Source organism: Lucilia sericata, unplaced genomic scaffold, assembly GCF_015586225.1.
Source record: "Lucilia sericata isolate MDLA Ls3-8-SP2 unplaced genomic scaffold, ASM1558622v1 Contig000015F_arrow, whole genome shotgun sequence".
In the NCBI taxonomy this organism is placed as follows: domain Eukaryota; kingdom Metazoa; phylum Arthropoda; class Insecta; order Diptera; family Calliphoridae; genus Lucilia; species Lucilia sericata.
Window position 1 is genome coordinate 1,129,176 of NW_023994054.1, and position 15,629 is coordinate 1,144,804.

Below are 15,629 nucleotides of genomic sequence, written 5' to 3' on the forward strand. Positions count from 1 at the left end.
CTTTTTACATACTTTAAACCCAAATGGTACTTAAATTTTCAACCGCATTTCTACACTTATTTACAAACACAAAGAGCAAAAACCCAGCAGTTTGATGTGATTTAGCAATTTATTATGTTATCGATAGATAAAATGTGAAACATTTAATTAAACTAGTTACACTATAGATTACTTAAAGACACTTAAGCGACAATACAATCCCGGCTATATAACCAGTAATGTATAAAATAATTAGACGAAAAAAGAATACATTAAGTACTTAAAAAAACCGTCGGGTAATATGAGAATAATCTAAAATAGACATCCTTTGTGTCTGTGAATTTGTATGGTGTATGAATGTGATCTAAATTAAACTCCTAGAGTTTTCTAGTTTAACATACGAAACACTTCAATATCCATTTACTGATGTTGCTACTGTTGGATGTATTGCAGCTATGATGTTGTTTTTCAATTCCCTACATACATATGTATGTATGCATAGGCATTGAGAGAATTTATGATTATTAAGAAATGTTCAATTAGAAATGGAGATCTTAAATAAAGGATATTAACAACATTTAAAGCTAATCACTATTTTCATACAAACTTATTCTTAATACATAAAAATTAATATTAGAAAATCACATAGAGATCAATGGAGAAAGCAGAAACTGTATATCAGGATGCTTTTCAAAATTATCGGATAACTAAGACTGCTGATCATGTTTTTGTTATTTATAACGGAGAGGTCTTCATATTTTTTTAATAGATTTTTAAGCCATTTTATTATATTGCATTGCATGCGATATATCATTGTCTAATCATGCATAGTTTTGGGTACCTTGTATTCGCCTAATATTACTGTTAATTATCTTAGATGTAACTATTTTCTAAAAATATTATTGTTCAGCAATATGACACACTGACAATTTCAATTTCTTGTTTCGTAACATTGACAATGCACTTCAGTCTAGCAGCATGAATTTAAATTAAGATGAATCCTGGTTAAATAACAAGCAACTCAACAACAGTTACAAACTTTTATAATACACACATGTATACACACATATCTAAATAAATATGTATGTAGGTGCATTTGTTCTTATTTAAGAAATATTTTAATAAGTTACGAAAACAACAACAGCAACAACTAGCTTTAAGTAAACAGGGTGTAGCCAACTATAATTTTTCTTTAAAGCAGATTCTAAAGCTCTAGCACTATTGAGAACCACATTTAAAAGAACCACATAAAAAAAGTTCATCATAAAAACCAATGCCACTACACAATTAAGCGACCATAATCCAAATCTGATGTCAAAATAACATCACCATTTTGCTTTGTACACCCTTTTTATTTAACTACAACTTACACCGGTTGTATTTCTATACTCTATTGAGATGATTTTAGCACAGAGTTGTTTAGAAATTATATACAAATGTATGTTCTATGTATATTTTTTTACATTTGACTCTACGTAAGAGTAGACAATGTAAATAAGCAAACAAACTCATAAGCAATTTTATAATCATCATTTTTTCTCATATGCAGGCAGCAACATAAATTGTATGTTGCAATCAACAAGGAATAGTAGGACTACTGCTTTCTGAATTGGACTTCACACACACAACGTTCGTAAAGTAGAGCACAGTGAGCTGAAATAAAATTGTTTAGGATATTAAGCGCCTTAAGAATAGTCCGAAGTATTAATTTGCCATTTTTAAATGATTATAACTTAAGATCTTGTCGGTCAATTTTCATGATCATGATCATCGCTGTATGATAACTACATGATCGGCAAATATATCTTGCAATTTGGAAATGCTGAATTCAAATCCGTTAAAAATATTTAAAATCGAAATATTGGTGTTAATGCAATTTCACGGGGAAACGAGGTGCTACCAATACCTTTAGTCTGCCGGGGCTATAAAATGGTGATGATCAAATGTACCCTCGGCCTTTCCTTGGAATGATTTGACATGGGATCTAACCAGAGCACCATATAATCTGGCACTACGGGTGACCAGTTGCCCGCAAGACTTCTCCTGGCTGGTGAGTTGGTTGAGGTTCCTTCGGGATTCACGAACCCAAATTCGCAAGGAGAGATTGTTGGTTTAAGGACTGATATACATATTATATGCCATATATGTCAGGATTCTCTCTCCGGTGCTGTTGCCATCTCAACAGATGTCACTGGGTGATGTGACAGAGCAACTGATGCTGGATTCCCGAACCCGTTGAGTATCTCTTACTCTTCGCGTAGTAGGGCGCCAGTATAGGTTTGTGGAATTTTCAGGTTGACATTTGGTAGTTGCCTGTCATTTCGAAGATCGTTCTTTATGGTCTGAGAACGGAACTGATGTAATTGGTGACTAGTACTATTTTTTACTTCAGGGAAGCTTTCGGTGGTGTTGCCATCTCAATAGGATGCATATTGTTTCATGCTACGCGATTTATGGTTGAGAGCTGACCCCTTGTCGGGGTCAAAATGTTAAGGAATTAGTTGATGGGGATTGCATTTTAAATAATGCAATCTTTCATGACATCGAAAATGTGGTCACCTTCCTTTATACCGGAAGATTGATTTCACCTGATGTTGGGGTAGACTTCTATTGACTTTAGACCAGTGTCCAACGGGACTACTATGGCAGTACATCAGATAGCTCGAGTGCTTCAACAAAGTGCTTGTACATGGACCGGCACAGCCGTGTACAAAAATTGCCACCTGAGTTCTTCATAGAAAGATTCAGGGGCGCATGGTATACCGTCTCAAGTCTACCCAGTGGATAAAAGAGACCACCGTGAAATAAGGCTGTCAAGGCAGGTGTTCACGTTAAGCTCTTAGACATCTTGACCAATGCAAAGAAGAGAAGTCCCTTCTGAACACATTCTAACGGATTACACAGTAATACGAGCACAGTGACAACAATTTGAACGAAAGGAATCCTAAGAATGTAGTTTTTTTCGGAAGCAGGCTATCTCTAGGTTTAAATATTAGTTCTTTAACCCCCGTAAACACCAACTCCGGTTATCGTTTAACCGGTAGATATTCTGCCGGTTAAAATAATTTTTGTATGACAACTGTCAATTTAACCTTACGATAAAATATAACCAGCCATTCTGATAATGGGGGTAAGTCTTCATATTACCTTTGGCTAAAAGATAATTTTTTTTTAAATAATTTTTCTGATACACAGGAGTGAATCCAGGGGGGGGGGGGGTGGTAAAGGGAAATTCCCAAAACCGAAAAATATAAAAATGAAGAAAAAGAATATAAGTAAAAAAAACAAAATTTCCCCACCCCCCAACGCTGGAGCTAGATCCAAACCTGCTGATACATAATATGGAATTCGACCACAGCATTGATATAATCATGTAAATTTGATTATCTATCTATTTCTAGCTACATATATTAATTCTATCCCACTGTGCAGACGACCAACATTAATAGGAGTAGTAATACAACTGATTATTGTCAATGTTGCATCATAGTCATCAACGTTATAAATAGCAACAATGTAGCACAAGTCATTGGTTTCAAGCCGCAAACAAGTTCAACGTTCTTATAGACAATATACAGCAAAAACAACTACAAATTGAAATAAATGGGTATGCAAAAGGATATATAATATATAAAAAACCGACACTTAATGACTTACTAAATGTTTTGATTCATCAGGTAGGTGGGTGGTGGTGGCTGAGCTTTTGTATAGGCTTAGAGAATTTCAAAATTTAAATTTTAAAGAATTTCAGCAAGTGAAAGAGGAGTAAATTGGTAGAATAGTTTTCTTCAGATTAATTCTCAAATACATATAAAGAATACCTTCGCAAATCAACGCTAAATGAAACATCTAAAGCATACAAAATGAAAAATACGTAACAAATATTTTGTCGATAATTTAGTTATTACCTTTAATATGATAATTATAATAAGTTATGAATCTGAAACGTCCAAGTCACTTAAGTGAAACAGAGGCATTAAATATTTGGAATAGAAACGAATTATTTTCCACTTCAATTTATTTCCATAACTGACAACAATTTTCACAACTCCTTCATATTGTTTCCGCTTAAAATATCTAATGCACAAAAAATTCAAAAAGTTAAAACTTTCCTTATATTTACGCGAATTATCTTTTGGCCTAAATAACAACAAAGTATGGCAAACTCTCCTCCATACAGATTTACTGTTAACAAAAGCCAACTTCAACAGCAATGATGTCTATTTAAATAGGAACTAACAAACAAACAAAAAACCAGACAAGCTAAAAGTATACATATTGCATGTGTGAGTGTAAAAAACAATGATGCAACGTTAACACAAATACACTAAAAGGACTTAAAACACTAATGCATATAGACAGCACTATAGGAGTGTCACAAAACTAGGATTACCGCAGGGAATTTAGCAACAGCAACAACTAAAACTTTACAATGATATACAGCAATATACATACATAGATGAAGACTATAGCGGCAGACGCAAAATAAACACAGTCATAAACAATAGACATGAGGCTTAATACAACCCTGTAGCTTTACAAAGGACTGAATGTATCCTTATAAGACAGGATTTTATCGAAATCCAGACTGGGAGTCAATCGCCACTTTAGTGTCACCATGTTATGCAATGAAACGTCACTTTGATATTGCTACATAATCTAAAGTTAAATCTTTTTAAACCTTTTTTCCGGTACTGTAAAGTATTTAAACTACTAAAAGTAATCAACTGTAATCGAAGAGAAGTGTGATAATCAGAATAGCTTCTTTGTATTGCCGGGAAATGTTATACACACACAACCATATATATCATCAAATACAATCATAGGTAAATTTTAAATCTCACATGCTTTTGCAAGAGTATTGTATAAATATTAATGAATAAATTCTAATTAAGGGCAAATTTAAATTGGGAAAAAAGAAGAAAACAAAACAGAACGACAATTTCACAAAAAAAAAAAAACAACAATTGTAAGCTTATGACCTATTTAATGTTTGCAGAAAAAAAGACATTATTTATGTACATGCAAAATCATCTTTAAATTATTAATGATTGTATGTTTTGCATAGATTGTTGTACATTAGGGAGGTGCTAAATGCAAGTAATCAACATATTTTTAATTTTTTTAAATTTATACAAATACTTGAATCCCATCGTTACACTCGTGACGATATGATTAACATGACCCTCTAAGAAAATATAAATGAGCATTAGTTGACAAATTTTTTTTTCTGCTGCCACCCTAAGTACTTAAACACAGTTAGTTTTCTATTTTATATCTTAAATACATTTTTAGCTTTAAGGCAATTATCATGATATTATTATCTTTTTGTTGCTGTTGTTTAGGAAACGTAATATTCTATTGTTCACATGGTTGAAAAACAGTTACAAAAAAAATTTATATAGAAATAATTTCTATATAATTTATAATGACATTGATGTTTTAAATTATTCAATTTTCTTTAACAAATCATTAAACAAAACAGACGGAAAACATTAAGTACGAGCCGACTGATTTTAATTCTGTACAAATTAAAGAAATTTTTCTATTAAAAGAAAATTATTGAATATTTTCTTTAAAATTAAATTTAAATGTTTGAAAATTTTCTATACGAAGAAAATTATTGTACATTTTCTATACAGAGAATATGAAGAAAAATTATTGAAAAATTTTAAAGCGAGAAAATTTTCAATAGACAAAATATTATTAAAGTTTCTTTAAACCGAAAAATTATTGAAATTTTTTTTTAGACAGAAAATTATTTAAAGTTTTCTATAGAAAAGAAAATTCTTGACAATTTTCAATAAAAATAATATTTTTGAATATTTTCTATTTAGAGAAAATTATTGAATTTTTTAGAATAAATCATTGAAAAATTTAAAATATATTTTCAATAAAAAGAAAATTATTGAACATTTTCTATATTGAAAAAAGTTATTGCCTTTTTTGTATACAGAGAAAATTATCCAAAATTTGGTATACAGAAAAAATTATTTAAACATTTTAAAATATTTTCTATAAAATAAAAATTATTGAGAAATATTTCGAAAATTTTTATGCAGAGAAAATTATTGAAATGTTTCTATACAGAGAAAATTATTGAAAATTTTCTATGCAGAGAATAATTCTCGAAAATTTGCTAAACAGAGAAATAAATCATTGAAAAATTTAAAAATATTTTCAATAAAAAGAAAATTAATGAAAATTTTCTATACTGAGAAGTATATTGAAAATTTTGAAATATTTGCTATACAGAGCAAAATTATCCGAAATTTGCTATACTGAAAAAATTATTTAAAAAATTGAAAATATTTTCTATAAAATGAAAATTATTGAGAAATATTTCGAAAATGTTTATGTAGAGAAAATTATTGAAAATTTTCTACAGAGAAAATTGTTCAAAATTTTCTACACAGAAAAAAATTTTGAATAGAAATAGATAGAAATCTTTTAATATTTTCTACTGAATTCTATAGAAAATTTTTATAGATTTCAATTTGCTATACATAGAAAATTGTTTAAAATTTTCTATATAGAAAAAATTATTGAAAAATTTTAAAGAAAACTATTGACAATTTTCTATAGACAGAAAATTTTTAAAAAATTGTTCTATAGACAGAACATTACTGAAAAAATTTTTTGAATAGAAAAATTATTGAAAATTTTATATAGAAAGAAAACTTTTTGGTCGAATTCAATAGAGAAAAAAATTATTGATAATTTTTTATACAGCAAAAATATTAAAAATGTTATATAGAGAAGAAATTATGAAAAATTTAATATTCTTAATAGAGAGTATATTATTTTTCTTTATATAAATTTTATTTTTTTAAGTTTTTTTTTATAAAAAGAGAAGTTTTCAAAATTTCGAAAATTTTAAAGAAATTAGAAGATTTTTTTAAAAATTTGGAAAATATTTTAAAAGTAAGCATTTTTTAATTTTAATAGAAGAGAATTTTTTTAAATTTTCTCTAGAAAGATAAATTTTCAAAAAAATTTTTTAAATAAAAAATGTTAGAAAAAGTTTATTTAATATTCAAAAAAATTCTAAAAAAGAGACAATTTTTTAAAATTTCTAAAAAAGGAAGTTTTTGAAAAGTCAGGGAGCTACTCCGTATTTCGATTCGAAAGAAAAAGTTTTCGAAATACAATGTATATAACATATAATTTCGAAAACTTTTTCTTTCGAATCGATTTAGACAGTTCATGTTCAGATATCTATGTAGGGGCGTGTTTTTATTAGTCTCATAACTGCAAACTATTTCTGTAGGGTGTCGATAGCTTAACAATTTTAAATTTTAATTTTTCTTTATTATGACTACGAGAGTATTATTATTTATGAATCCAATAAATTTTCCACTTAGCTAACCGTGATTTTGTATTTGATACAAAGACGATACACATACACAACTACAAATTTATATTTGCCCGGCAATTCTGGATATCTGTCTCAAATTAAAGATTTTACTCTAAGGTTTAAGTATTTAATTATGAGATGACTACAGTTTAGATTACTTTACTACACTAAAGTGACAAATGCTCCCTCACTAAACTCTCTGTAATGAGTTAAGTAATAATTTACATTTAGTTACATTTAATTAGATATTATCCTTTTTCTACTTATAAACCTGCTGGGTGTGTATTTAACTATGTATATGTATGAGTGTTAATGTATCTGCGAATGCCTTCCAGTCAAATAACAATTGTTAATTTTATCATCATCATTATCATTTTCATCTTTGTATTCAACATTGCCATAGTGCAAGTATTTGTTGTTGTTGATTTTCATGAATGCTTGAAGCAAATTCGCGCTTAACAACATAAAAGAATAAATTGGAAAACAAAAAACGTACAAACTAAAGTGTAAAAGAAAATTTTGAGGAAATGTGTGCATGGCTGTTGATGTTGCTGCATCAACTGCTGCAGTTGTTTGTTTGTTGTTATTGCAAGTGTAATTGTTGTTAACACTTTACAATTGTTAATGATAATTTGTGAATTTTGAAAATGTTTAAAAATGCATAAATTCATTCATTCATTTGTTCTTTTATTTGAGTGCTTCAACACTTGGCTGAATGCTTAATGCTGCATTCTTTTTTTCTGTGTTCGAGAAGGAAGTTTTACTTTTTTGGGAAACATGTAATTTAAATTAAAAGAGTTGAAGGCTAATTTACTATCGTACACATATTTATTTTATTTAAATTAAAAGAATACGTTTTGGCTGGATTAAGATCAATTGAGTTCAGGTTTCTGGAGTTTAAGAGCAAACATTTATTGAAAATATTTGTATAAGATCTATAGATTTTTACAAATTTCCAGTTTTTAAAAACATTTAATCACTAAATACATACATATGTATATAAAAATGTTTAATTAAATAAGATCTTACGTTATATAATATAATGCTTACCTTTAATTGGTCCTTCGAACCGTAGACGTTTGTATGCAATGAAATTTTATTGTACAGCACCTGAAAGTAGACAACGTATATTTTTATTAAATTTTTTTTGTTCACAAAACGTGTAGTATTTGAGTTCTTTTCAAATTGCCTAAATTTACAAATTTTAAATATGCAATAGATTACAAACAGAAATGTCTATTTATGAAAGATTATCTTAATTCTTAATAATTGTAATGTTAGAAATTTAAGGTTAATTTGATTTAAAATTGCACTACAAAAGCAGATCTTTAAAGGAATCACTTTATTTATTTATTCTTCAAATAACTACAGTCTCTAGGCATGAGTTCGAGAACTAATTATGCATTCAATTATAGAAATTAAGAGACATTTTGAAATGATTAAAACTTTAAAACTCTCATCTGTTTAAGTTTAATAATGGAACAATTATAATAAAAAGTCTGTTTTATAAAAAAAATCAAATCCTCTGGTAGGAATTGAACTCACAACAATTACACTGATGAACACCTCCAACCTGTATATGAACCACCCAATAAAACTACATATTTTGAGAGTTAAACTTCTTTATATTAATAGTGATTATTATAACCGATCACTGGGCCAAAATTTCAATATTTTCTTAACAAATTTCCTTTCTAACTAAACAAAGAATTCTCTCTTTTTCCTAATCTGTTGACAATTACAAATTTCATACTTTATGAAAAAAAAAAAAAAACATTCACCACATGAATTCAAATACTTGTATATAGTCATTCAAACGTACATAATAATACGCCTTGATTTTTCTCTTTTTAAAGATTTTTTCTTATTATTAATGTGGCAAAAAAATTGTATACGATTATGGTGGGCTGTGCTGTCTTGCTTTTGTATTCTTTTTTTCCATATTAATTTTTTTTTCAAGATCAAGTTCATGTTTTTATTTTGGATTGTAGATGGAAGTAGCAATAAATAGCAGTATGAGTAGTTGTAGTAGGCATGTTAACGTTGCATGCAACAATAATTATATGTAAGACAATGTTAAATTTAATGTGTTTTTTGTTAAAAAAAAAAAAATTGTTTTTTGTTGGTTTCTTTGTTTAAAACAACTTGTTAGCAATTATATATAATTTAACAAAACAAAAAACTAAATTTTAACAAAAAACTGCATTGCCATGACTTTCATTCAGTACATTATTCTCATTATTCAAATATTTAAACAAATATTTATTTAAAAAAAAATTTTGAATAATTTTATCTATTAAACAATTTAAATAGCCAAGGTTAATTTTAGAATTGGTCTAAATTATTTGGTTGTTTACTTTTACTAAATGTTTGCAATGTTTAATAAACAGTTGCAGAAATTACGCTTATTTTATCAAATATTTGTTTATTGTGAATATTTATAGAAAGACAAGGTTTAGACAAAAAGCTATTTATTTTAAAAATTAAAAGAGATTGTTAATTAGTTGTACATTATTAATGAACTAATTAGTTAAATATTTTCAATGGCTCGAAGGACCATTTGACAGTATAGAATGTTACAAGTGAAGTTGGTCGGTGGACCATTTTTTTTTTGTGCAACCTTTAGTAGCAAAATATTCTAAGTAAAAATTTTGATTGAAAACTATAAAACTGAAAACTGAAGACTATAAATTTAAAACATTCAAGAAATTTTAGAATGGACCAGTTTTGCTGATTTTTAATAGCGAAACTTGAAAATGACTTGCACTTATTGAACAACATGCCTCTCAATAAATACATCATATTATCTGCATTACTTTGAAGTAGTCTTGTAATAACTTACATAAAATATGATATATAAGTAAAAATTTTGAGCCATTATCCATTACATTTGATCGCTCGTTAGTAACTACTTCTTAACAACTTATTTAAGTTCCTATTTGTAAGCGAGCATAGAAAGTACTGGACTCACATGACATTACAGAAAAGAAAACCAGCAAAAACTAAGTAATGACTTGTACTTACATAACAACATACTTTTCAATGACTACTTTATACCGTCTGCATTACTTTTAAGTACTCTTGTAATGACTTACATATAATCAGATACGTAAGTACTTTATTTTCAGTTTTGTCGTTTTATTTGAACATTTTATTTGATTTCGCGCTATCATACTTAGTCTACACAGTGAGAAAAAGAAATATACACACCTGGTACCAAATTGACACCAAATTGTTTATAATTTTTCAATAACATCCGTTGTAAAAGTATATACATACGTACGATAACACTATGCATTAAAAAAACGTGGTAAGCTCACAACGGGATGTTTGTCGATAGTGAGCTTACCACGTTTGTTAACATTTAGACAACGGATTTGTATAAAATTTAGATTTCGACAACGAATTGTTGCAATGTTGTTAACATTACATAGTGTTATCGTACGTATGTATATACTTTGATAACGGATGTTATTGAAAAATTATAAACAGTTTAGTGTCAATTTGGTACCAGGCGTGTATATTTCTTTTTGCCTCTGTATATCAATGTGAAAACCATTATTTGACGCACTATAAAATAACATGATAATAAGACAGCGAACTATCGAACCAGAGGCCCAGGTTTGTATTCTGTGTGAGAAATTTGTATGCGTGTAAAACAAAACTATTTTTTAACTCGCTATTTGCAAGTACTTATTTAAGCAGTTATTCAGTAAGCGAGTGTGATAAGTAGTTGCCTCCAATGTTTTAGAAAATATTAGCCACCGTTTGAACTCTGTACATTGTTTTCCACCCAGATTATCTTAGTATCTAAAAAATACCCGATGTGTAACAAACAGAATGACTAAATAATGATCTTAATTTTTGATGGTGGGTAAAAACATTTTATAATTGTACACCTAAGATGAAAAAATCCTCACTGTTTTATTTAGCACATGTATAATTAAATAATTGATTTAAATATTATAATAAAATTTTTCAAAAATTTCCACCCACACAATAAAAAACTTAAACAATGTAATTCTGAAACGTTTGACACTAAATAACCTAAACATTTTAATTTGTTTAATTATTAAACACAAAAGTTATTTTAGAAATTACATATATATATGTATATAAAACTCATTGTAACAACAAATGACAGCTAATTAATTATTTAAACAAATAAATAGTAGTGCAAACAAATACCAAAAACTACTAAATGTTTTCAAAAAAATTAGATAAAATTTTACAATAAATTAAACAATGAATATGTAAAATTAGTATGAATGTAATTGTAGCCACAAAATTTGTCATTATAATATTTGTCATTTGTTAAATATTTCATATTATTTTTAGCACCCACATTTTAGCTGCAATAAATAAAAAGTGTAAAAAGCAAAAAAATAAAATAAAACAAAATAAAACTAAAACAAAATTATAAACATTAACATGAAGGCTTGTCTAGCAGGCATGCATGAATGAATGACATGGACAGAGGAGGCATGGAAGCATATCGGCCCAAAAATATATATTTCTATTTAGTGTTGAAATGTAACAAAATGCACAAAACCACTCCATTCGAAATTATTCATAATCCACAAATATATAGCTTTGTGGCATGTTTAAGCATGCTATGTATGCAGATAAAGAAGGCGGTTGGTAGGGGAGTAGCTAATCATAAATTTAAAATGTTTAATTTGTTAGAAACACAACATATATGATAATAATAAAAATAATTTTAAATGCATGACTTTGGACATGCAAATTATTGAGCAAAATTTTGTTGTTTTAAACTCCCTCCAAAAAAAAAATATGTTCAAATTTGTTTGTCTATTTTACGATAAATTTAACATATGATTAGTTGATAAGGAAAACAAATAAGAGAAATTTTAGAGTGATAAATTTAAAATGTTACAAATATGGAATTATTCAGCAAAAACATAAATTGAATAATATAATAATATAATATAACCATGATCGCTAACAAATAAGGAGTTAAATAAGCCATTATAACTTCAGGTATGGATCGATCTTTATGAAATTTGCTAGAAATGTAAGACTTAAGTCATAGTTTATCGCCATAATTGCATTTTTAAGTCAGTTACGAATGTTAAAGTCATTTTCTGAAGCAGACATTACATGTAGGAAAGGGTCTAATATGGCCCAATATTCCCGACATTTAACAGTATAATTCCTAGGTTTAAAGAACTAACTTTTGCCACGATTGCTGCATAATTAATCTTAATATTTAAAAATGAATGTGTGTTTGTATGTAATTTGACGGCTGAACTGATTTTCTTTAAATTTTCAGTGTCTTCCTATATGTCTGAAAGAAACTATAGGCTGCTTTTTATTTTGAAATTTCAAGTGGGCGAGGAGCTACATACAAAATAAATATTACAAGCATATCTCAGTAAATAAAACTATCAGAAATGACATCTATAAGAAAACTTGTGGACAAAAAGGGCGGAATGGTTATAATAGGTGTGACACCTTCCATATGAAAAATAAATTAAATCAGTATATCTGAGAAAATATAACAGTCAAATTCTTCAAATTTTGTCGGAACCACTTTAGTACCAATATGAGTATTTAAGACAAAAAGAGGGCGGACTATCAGTAGAGGGCGTGGCACCTTCCATATGAATTAAATACAAAAATTTGTTTAACTGGGAAACTATTAGAGTTAGAATCTTAAAATTTCGACCGATGAACTTTAACATTCATGTAAACATTTGTTTATCTGGGAAACTATATTCTTCAAATTTTGCACGAAGAACTTTAATATTCATCTGAACATTTTGGAGAAAATGATCATTACGGGGGAACTTAGAACCTCACATATGAATTAAGTACAAACAATTTTTTATCTACAAAATTATTAGAGCTAGAATTTTCAAATTTCACATACATTTGGGGGAGAAAAGTGCGCACTTTCATCAGGGAGGGCTTGGAACCCACCATATGAGTTAAATAGAAAAAATCGTATATCTGAGAAGCTATTATAGCTAAAATCCTCAAATTTTGCAAGAACAACCTTGACATCAATGTGAAAATTTGTAACAAATTGGCGAACTAGCAAAAAGGGGGCGTGGAATCTCCCATATGAATTAAATACAAAAAATCGTTTATATGGGAAACTTTTAGATCTTGCATGTAAAACTTTAACATCCATCTGAACATTTCGGTGAAAATGGGCGGAATTTTAATGGGAGGCTTATGATTTTTAGACAGAAATGGATCATTTTAGTTGTTTTTCTATTTATCTTAAAAAATTCTATATTATATGGATATTATCAAAAAATATATAAACAGTTTAATACCTAATGGATTTATGTAGCTTTTAAATTAAAAAATAAATCATTACGTACTATTTATGAACTTTTCTTATTCTGAATGAAAATGGTTTGAAAAACGTCATATTGATTACAAAATTCATTCCAGTTATGAATTTTATTTTTTTCTATGTCATGATTAAAAAGAAACTAAAGTACCAGCATTCATTTAATTTAATCCATATTTTCAACACAATTACCTTAGTCTTTGCTCATTAACATATAATAACTTAAATAATAATAAAAACCGATACACATAATAATTTCATCATAATTTAAACTGTAATGTGGTAATTTCCCATATTTCACACAATTTTTCCAAGAAATTGAAAGGAAAATGAAAAACTTCATATGTTTATGACTTAAATTTCCATTATTTTTTTTTTTTATTTCCTTGAGAACTCACAGACTGACAGATCAAATTTGATTTTGTATTTATGTTAAAAAAAAAGAAAATGAAACTACATTTCCTTGGAAATTTTCTTTAATAAAAAAAATAAATAAATACAAAATATTGAAAATGTACAGCACATTGCATGTGGGTTTATATTCAATCATTTCAATCCCTTGATAATGGTTGTGTTGACGCTAAAGTGCTGCATGATGTTTGTTGCACTTACAACTTATAGATTGATTTGTTATGATTTCTTCGTTCGTTTATTCGTTTGCATTTCTCATATTTATGAAAGTGCATTATTATGGCATGCAGCGATCTATTTATGCATAGGAAAATAAAATTGTTTATAAAAAAAAAATTCAAATTTTTCTAGTTTTTTTCTTTCTCTTCGTATTGCATTGTGTTTGCTGTCAATTTAAAGCTGTCAAACAATTGTCTTCTTAAATATTATGATGGAGAAGGCTGAATGTACATTTTTAGAATGAGAAATTTTTAAAATGATTTTCAGTGAATTGGGAATGTGGGAAAGTAAAGTCAAATGTAAAATCAAATAGAAAAGCACTTCCAAAGAATGAGATGGAAAAGCACTTCCAAAGAAGCAAAATAGAAGTTGAATTTATTACATAAAAGTTCTGAAATATTGGTTTTAAACCCGCAACCGGTAGGTTAGTGTTTAGTGTTCTAGTCTGGTAGACCGGAGGTGGTGGGTTCGATTCCCACCTGAGGCACTGGTTAAGGAGCGCACAATCTATCTATCTATCTATCTATCTATCTATCTATCTATCTATCTATCTATCTATCTATCTATCTATCTATCTATCTATATATCTATCTACCTACCTATCTATCTATCTATCTATCTATCTATCTATCTATCTATCTATCTATCTATCTATCTATCTATCTATCTATCTATCTATCTATCTATCTATCTATCTATCTATCTATCTATCTATCTATCTATCTATCTATCTATCTATCTATCTATCTATCTATCTATCTATCTATCTATCTATCTATCTATCTATCTATCTATCTATCTATCTATCTATCTATCTATCTATCTATCTATCTATCTATCTATCTATCTATCTATCTATCTATCTATCTATCTATCTATCTATCTATCTATCAGTCTTTCTGTCTGTATGTCTGTTGAAAGCAGGCAGTCGGTCAAAACGGTAGGAGCTAAAGGTCTGAAATTATTTTAACATTTATAATGGGCAAAATAAGTTCACTATTTTATATAAACTTTATACAAATCTCAGTTTAAACTATCATAACTATTTTAAATATGCAGTAATCGTAATAAAATCACACTTTCAAGTACTGTAGAATACAGTCCAGACCCCATAAATGGCCTCTACCGAAAATCTTCTGAAGCCTCGAAACTAAAATTTTCAAGTTGAAAAAGTGAGGTTTGAGTTTCAAGCTCTCAAAGTCTTTGTATCTGTATATGTGTATACTGAGTACATTTTTATTCCCTACATCACTATAATAGGGAGGGTATTATGCGTTTGTGCTGATGTTTGGTCCTACACCCACCTTAAAGTATACCAATTGGCTCAGAATCACTTTC

At 28.2% G+C, this 15,629-nt stretch overlaps 1 protein-coding gene across 2 annotated transcripts in view; it reads right to left on the reverse strand.

Moving 5' to 3' along the window:
- LOC119605460 (serine-rich adhesin for platelets) overlaps nucleotides 1-15,629 on the reverse strand; it is a 188,941-nt gene that overhangs the window by 108,202 nt on the left and 65,110 nt on the right. For both annotated transcript variants that reach the window (XM_037958599.1, XM_037958590.1), the window contains exon 2: nucleotides 8,387-8,446. The gene's annotated coding sequence lies outside the window, so the exon portion shown is untranslated. The remainder of the gene's footprint in view (nucleotides 1-8,386; nucleotides 8,447-15,629) is intronic.